The sequence below is a fragment of the Poromitra crassiceps genome (assembly GCF_964638095.1).
Source record: "Poromitra crassiceps genome assembly, chromosome: 9".
NCBI classification, from domain to species: domain Eukaryota; kingdom Metazoa; phylum Chordata; class Actinopteri; order Beryciformes; family Melamphaidae; genus Poromitra; species Poromitra crassiceps.
The window spans coordinates 46081235-46088045 of record NC_139630.1 but is presented as its reverse complement, the minus strand read 5'-3'; the positions used below and the strand labels follow the sequence as shown (position 1 = coordinate 46088045).

General features: G+C 45.4%; 1 pseudogene across 1 annotated transcript; it reads right to left on the bottom strand.

Moving 5' to 3' along the window:
- Positions 1 to 2942: 2942 nt before the first annotated feature.
- Positions 2943 to 3560, bottom strand: LOC310782102 (ras-related protein Rab-6B pseudogene; annotated as a pseudogene). The gene has a single exon. The product of its transcript is annotated as a ras-related protein Rab-6B pseudogene (transcript).
- Between the last annotated feature and the right edge of the window lie 3251 nt (positions 3561 to 6811).

Below are 6811 nucleotides of genomic sequence, written 5' to 3'. Positions count from 1 at the left end.
CTCTCTCTCTCTCTCTCTCTCTCTCTCTCTCTCTCTCTCTCTCTGACAAAGCAGGAAGTGAAGCCCTGCTGTGTTTACGTAACGCAAGCTCCTCTCTCCCGCCGCGGCCACCCAAAGGCCTCTGGGAAAACGGGAATCCCCAGACTTCATATCCTCTCATTTATGGAGTGGACATCCATCTCGGATTGACAGACTGGTGTGTGTGTGTGTGTGTGTGTGTGTGTGTGTGTGTGTGTGTGTGTCTGTGTGTGTGTGTGTGTGTGTGTGTGTGTGTGTGTGTGTGTGTGTGTCTGTGTCTGTGTGTGTGTGTGTGTGTGTGTGTGTGTGTGTGTGTGTGTGTGTGTGTGTGTGACAGGGACATAGAGAGAGAACAGAAGAACATCTGTGCCTGTGCTGATGACCCTTTCCTGAGATGGTTTTCCCTCTACTTAAGTTGACCTCTTGGACTGGAAGCAGGGACTGCTCATGCTCTTGTTTAAGAGCCCATTCCCATTCTCTCCCGGCACTTATCTGTCTGCACATGATTCCAATAGTGTGTCTCTGCAGTCATTGCCGACTTGAAGCTGGGAGATATGAATGCCATCGGTGATGGATATTACAGAGTGTCTGTGTGTGCCTTGTTTTGGGAGGGGGGGGGGGGGGGCACAGTCATGAGGCTCATGTGACCGGGTGAGGGTCCACAGAGAGAGGGTCTATCTCTCTGAGGCCCCCCGGAAGTCTCCCCCAACTGCCCTGATGGAACGAATGAAGACTTGTGAGGGGAAGTGGGTAGACACTCCTCTGGGTGCAGGGATGGATCAGTGTGTTTGTGTCTGTGAGTGTGTGTGTGTGTGTGTGTGTGTGTGTGTGTGTGTGTGTGTGTGTGTGTGTGTGTGTGTGTGTGGGTGTGTGTGTGTGTGTGTGTGTGTGTGTGTGTGTGTTTGCGTGCATCCGTGCGCACACTGGGTTGGGTCGTAACTGAATAGTTACATATTTTATAGACAAAAAAGTAACTGTATTCTCTTATGTTACTTCTGGGAATAATTTTAAAGTGAAACTTGAAATACATTATACGTATATATATATACCATGGTCTGGGTGAATAGTCTTTTCTGATTGGCCGGCAGGTGTGCATTAAAATCATTGAGCGCACACGTAGTCCAGCTCAAGTTTTAAATTCATCTGCTACCCAACCTGCACAGCTGTTTAATTAAACAGACAGGATAAGAATGTGCTAAACCATTTAAGGATTAAAACAAATAAAATAATTTTAAAATGTATCCTCAACTTTACAGGTAGCCAGTGCAGGGATGCTGGTGTGATATGTTTGCTTTTCTTGTTTTTTTTTGTTTTTGTAGTTCAAGGTTAGGGCACGATTTTGGGGCAGGATTTTGTCATGACACCACCTGTCAACAGACTTTGAGCTTTAGCTGATTCTAACCTTGAACCACCATGAAAATACAAAAGCACGAGTCAGTTTCTTAGCATCTTCCAATGGTAGGGTCTGACTCTTGCAATGTTTCTTAAATGATAAAAAGCTATCTTTCTAACGTTGCTGATATGAGTTTTAACATTCAATTCAGAGTCGAGGATGGCACAAAGGTTTTTTTGATTGTGGCTTGATCTGTAGAGCCAGAGTTCCAAGCCGGCTTTAAATTTCTTCTCTCTGTGCATCCAAACCAATCAGGACTTCTGTTTTGTCTTAATTTAATTTGAGGAAGTTATCACTCATCCACTGTACAATGCTAGAGAGGCAGTTTATCAAAGGATTTAAGGCCTCGTTATCGTCTGGCACCACAGATCAATATACTGTAACTGAGTGTTATCAGCATAACAATGAACAGTAAGACCAATGATTGGGAGCATTGGCGGATTGAACCCTGTGAACAACAAAAATAACCGTTCAACCATAAATTCACCAAGACTAATAAAGTAACTTCTGCCAGTAAGGTAGATATTGAACCAGTAGAGTACGGTTTCGAGTCCAATGCCATTTATTCTGTTCAGAAGAATTTTGTGGTGGATAGTATTCAACGGAGCACTTCGATCAAGAAGAACAAGGATTGAGATGTTTTTATTATCTGCGATCACTCACATTATGGCGGCGGCGGCATGGCGGGGGTGCTGCGCCGCAGTAGCCGGACGAAATTAGTAACAGCTGTATGCTCTAGGGCTGGGCGGATAATTCAGTACTATCGTCATCATCAGTCAAGGTGGGTATGACATCATCAGTGGGTATGCCTGCTATGACATCAGTCACCAATGGCCACACCACAATTTAGTCTGGCCACCACTTAACGGCATGACGTCACGATTGTAGGGCATGACATCATTAGTCGGTGGATTTGCATGCTCAGTTGATGGATTGTTCATCATCAGTGGGTGTATGACATCAGTTGGTGCGGTTTCCTCAGTTGATGTGATTGTTTTGGTGTGGGATGCGGCCAGGATGCCTTGCTGACGGCCGCCCTATTATATTAGTAAGTATATTAAACGTACACTCATTTGTTGCGTGGAGACAGACTGGAGACGATGCGGCATGGAGGCACTTTTTTCTGTCTGTGACCAAACTCATGCCAACTCATGTGATTAAGAGCACCTGTGACTCTTCTGCGGTCTTCTGTATGTGCGGCAGGACCAAACGCTGACTTGGTCCAGGTCTTCTGTCCTCTCGTGGTCTAGAAGTGGCACGAGCTGGTTGTTGCAGGTTCAGGCTTGATTGGCTGGGGCTGTGAGCAAGTCATCCAATTTAGAAACTCAGCAGGGAAGGATTCATGGCTTCATTGATTACATCACAATTCAGTCCATGACATCACTAATGATGTCACAATATTTCAGTCTACGACGCCTTCAGTGTTCTTCCACAGGTGCGGCAGCAGCTTTCCAAAGTTTGCCTTCTATCTTTTTATCCAGAGTGCAATTGTCTCCCAATGGGTGAATGTTTTCCAGGATGGTAGTGAGCATTAACAGGAGCAGCCACCTTCAGTAGTCGGGGGCTCTTGTGGTATGCCCAACTTGACGTCAGTCATCACCTCTTTGCTAGTTTCTAGCCTACTTTGCATCTCTGGAAGAGCAGCCACCACACGTCGAAACAGCTGTTTGACGTTGTAACCCGTCTTGGCGCTGGTCTCAATGAACATGACGCCCATCTCCTTAGCCCGCTGCTCACCTTCCTTAATTGTGATTTGCCTCTTATCTGCCAGGTCTGTTTTATTGCCTACAAGCATAATGATGATATTACCTTTCTCTTTTTTCACATCGTCGATCCATTTCGACGTCTGCTGGAACGAATCTATATTTGTGATATCGTAGACTACCACAGCCACAGCGGAGTCCCGTATGTAACTGGGAATGAGGCTCCGGAAGCGCTCTTGCCCAGCCGTGTCCCAAAGCTGCAATCTCACCGCTCTATCTTCCAAGTGCATGGTTTTCGACAGGAAGTCAATTCCAATTGTGGCCTGATATGTGTTCTCAAAGCTGTCATACATGAACTGTGTAATCAGAGATGTCTTTCCAACACTTTGCTTCCCCAGAAAGACCAGTTTGAATTTTCTTAACCCAAAGTCATCACCCACAGACATGTTGGAGGGTTTCTGACTATCTGTTGGCAGTCTTGATGTAGTTGTTTTGTGACGATGATGTTTCTTCCCGTTCAGCCCTGCTCTGCTCTGCTCTCAGTGAACCAATTCTTATGTATATATACAGTAAGTAAGTGATATCATCAGTGAGTGCTGTCATCAGAGAGTGATGTCACCAGTGATGTCACTCAACCAATTACAATCTTACTTCTTATGACATCACTGATGACATCACAATTAGTCTATGCCAGTGCTGACCAATTTGGGGCCCCCGCGCTCTGTTTGTTTTAGCCCGCCCCCCCCCCCCCCCCCCCCCCGATTTTTTTATCCCATTTTTTATCCCTCATTAGTGCTAACTTAATTTATTTATCCTGGTTGCTACTCCACCCTCTGCCTATCTGGGGAGAGCCGAAACTGGCTCCATGCTTCCTCCGAGACATGGGCAGTTAGCCAGCCGCTTCTTTTCACCTGACAGAGGAAGCTTCATGCCGTTAACGACCAGAGGAACCACATTAGCAACCAGGATATTGCATGTTTTTGTCAAATTGTCATGGCAAATTGTTTACAAAAGATGGACAATAAAGCTGATTTTCAAAGTACCTTCAGGATTTTTCAAGTTGTGAATTAAGTCAAATTTCTCTCTTGATTACAAAGGTGGAAAATACAACTGTTTTTAACAGGGGTTTTACTGATTAAATGTTTAAGCTCCCCACAAATGCAGATGTTTTTTTTTAAATATATATAACCAATTGCAAATTATTACAATTACCAAACAGATAAAAAGTAGATTATTATATTGAAATGTTATTTTAGATTTAGAATGTTAATTTTCTATCAAACACAATACATTTTAATGTAATTCCACAACGTTTATTTTTGGCCCCCGGCCCTCCACCCAGATTGAGTTTTGGTCCTTCATGGGAAAGAATTTGGGCACCCCTAGTCTATGCCATCACTGATGATGTCACAACATAATTCGTGGGTAAGACATAATTTATGAGATCACTGATGACATCACTATTCAGTCTATGACATCACAGAGGATGTCATAATCTCTATGACATCACTGATGATGTCACAATGTCTATGATGTCACAGGAAGGTGGATCATAGATATATATAAAGGCTAGATGGCTTAAGGCGGAGTCACCAGCGTCGTTGAACGGCCGCCATCTTGCTACAGTGCCTTTCTGGTACGTTCTATGGTAGCTGGTGACCTGCACAGACAAAAATACTCATAACTCGCTGAAATCTTGACGGATTTACAAACAGTTTGGTTTATTACAAGCATATTAAAAACACTATTTTTTTGATGGGCTCCAAATTACACCAAAATTAAACCGAAGCATCTATGCCATGAGAGGGATTCAGGCACAAAGTTTCATGCAGTTTCATCCATTTCCCTAGGAGTTATGATCATCTGATGTTGCCATACTAACCCAACAACAGATGCTCATAACTCCTAGTAGCTCCCTGTAGCAAGATGGCCGCCATGCGACGACGTCGCTCTCCATTGGCCGGCAGCGCGGGTAAGCTATCTAGCCTTTATATATATCTATGAGGTGGATGTTGATTGTGTTAGTGTCGCTGCCCAGTGGTGGATGTTGATTATATGACATCATCAGTGATCTCACAATGTCTATGATGTCATATGGTGGATGTTTTTTTTTTCTGATCCCCCCCCCCCTTTTCTCCCCAATTATACTTGGCGAATTCCCCCTGCTGCCCTGGTCACTGCCCCACCCCCTCTGCCAATCTGGGGAGAGCCGTAGACACACACATGCTTCCTCCGAAACATGTGCAGCAGCGTCTTTTCACCTGACAGCGGAGAACTTCACCGGCAGGACGTAGCACGTGGGAGCATCATTCCCACCAGTTCCCTTCCGCCCCGAACAGGCACCTCGACCGACCAGAGGAGGCGACCACAAGTGCAGCGACCACAAGAAAAAGAAAGAAAAAGCATACATACCGGTATATTATGGACATTCCAATCTTACAACATGATGCTACCAGCCACGTGTGCTCATGTGCTTGTAAGAGATGCTGTGCATGGGATCCCATGCAAGGGGTCAGTGAGAAGTTAGCTGGGCGAGTCACTTGTCGCTTTTCATTTTAACCTCGTCAAAGTAGGCCAGAAACGGGTCCCAGACAGTTGAAAATCTTTTAAGTAAGTTGGTCCTCAGTAGAGATGCGCGGATGAGCTTTTATGCCATCCTAATCCACGTGTATGCATGAACCGTCCGCCCGCCATAAATCCGCGCAAATGATTTCATACTATTTATAGATCCGCGCCCGCCATGCACCCGACGCTATAAACGCTATAAAAGGAGCAAACTTACGGTTTCTGCTGCCGTTGGTATGATCGCTGCAGTCCAAGACTCCAAATAAACTTCCATGCTGTATTATGTCCAGTCCACCACTTGCCCTCATGTAGTTTACTCGGCTAACGCTATAGCTTTAAGTTTAGTTTACTTGATTGCCTCATTGTATGGGAAAATACGAACGCGTCTTCTCTTCAAACACGTCTTCAGCGGAGACTCCTTTTTGAGGGTGACATCATTGACCATATATGGACGAAAAGTGGAGCCTAGCGACCTAGCACATGGCTATTGTTTTGTTTACGGCCGTGGGTCCTTTGGGGGATCTACAATAGGCAACTAAGAATGTGCCTGACGAAAAATGTAGCTTAAAATTCGTTCATAGACTAGAGAACATAATTAATATTATTTTTCCTCATTAATGATACATCGTTTCAACCGCCATCCGCTATTAATCAGAATGTTTATTTTTATGATCCGGCCCACCCGCGGGGCGGGATATCCGCGGCCAGCGCGGTTATAACTGCGGCCCGCGCATCACTAGTCCTCAGGAACCTGAGTCTCTCCATCCGTATAACTGTCAATCACAGCTGAAAAGAAGCTGGAGAGGGGGACTTCCATTCCTTCAGAATGAGTTCTTGGTAACAGAACCAACAGGTCGTTCCCTGTGTCAGAGACTGTTGATCCCCGGTGATCCCAGCGCACCATATGCAAGGAAGCAGATTAAAAGGCTGCTTGTTTCTGTGTAAAAGCATTTTCTGTGGCAACGCTGTCGGCGTTGCAGGCCTTCGTAGCGGCAATATTGCGGGATCTCTGTGTAAAAGTGGCTATAGTGGTGAGACAGAAGGGAAGATCTGGCAGGGAGGCCTCCATTTTTAGCCACAGGGGGCTCCCGGGAGTTAAGTTGCTAGGAGTCCCTTGCCTCCAAAACATTGG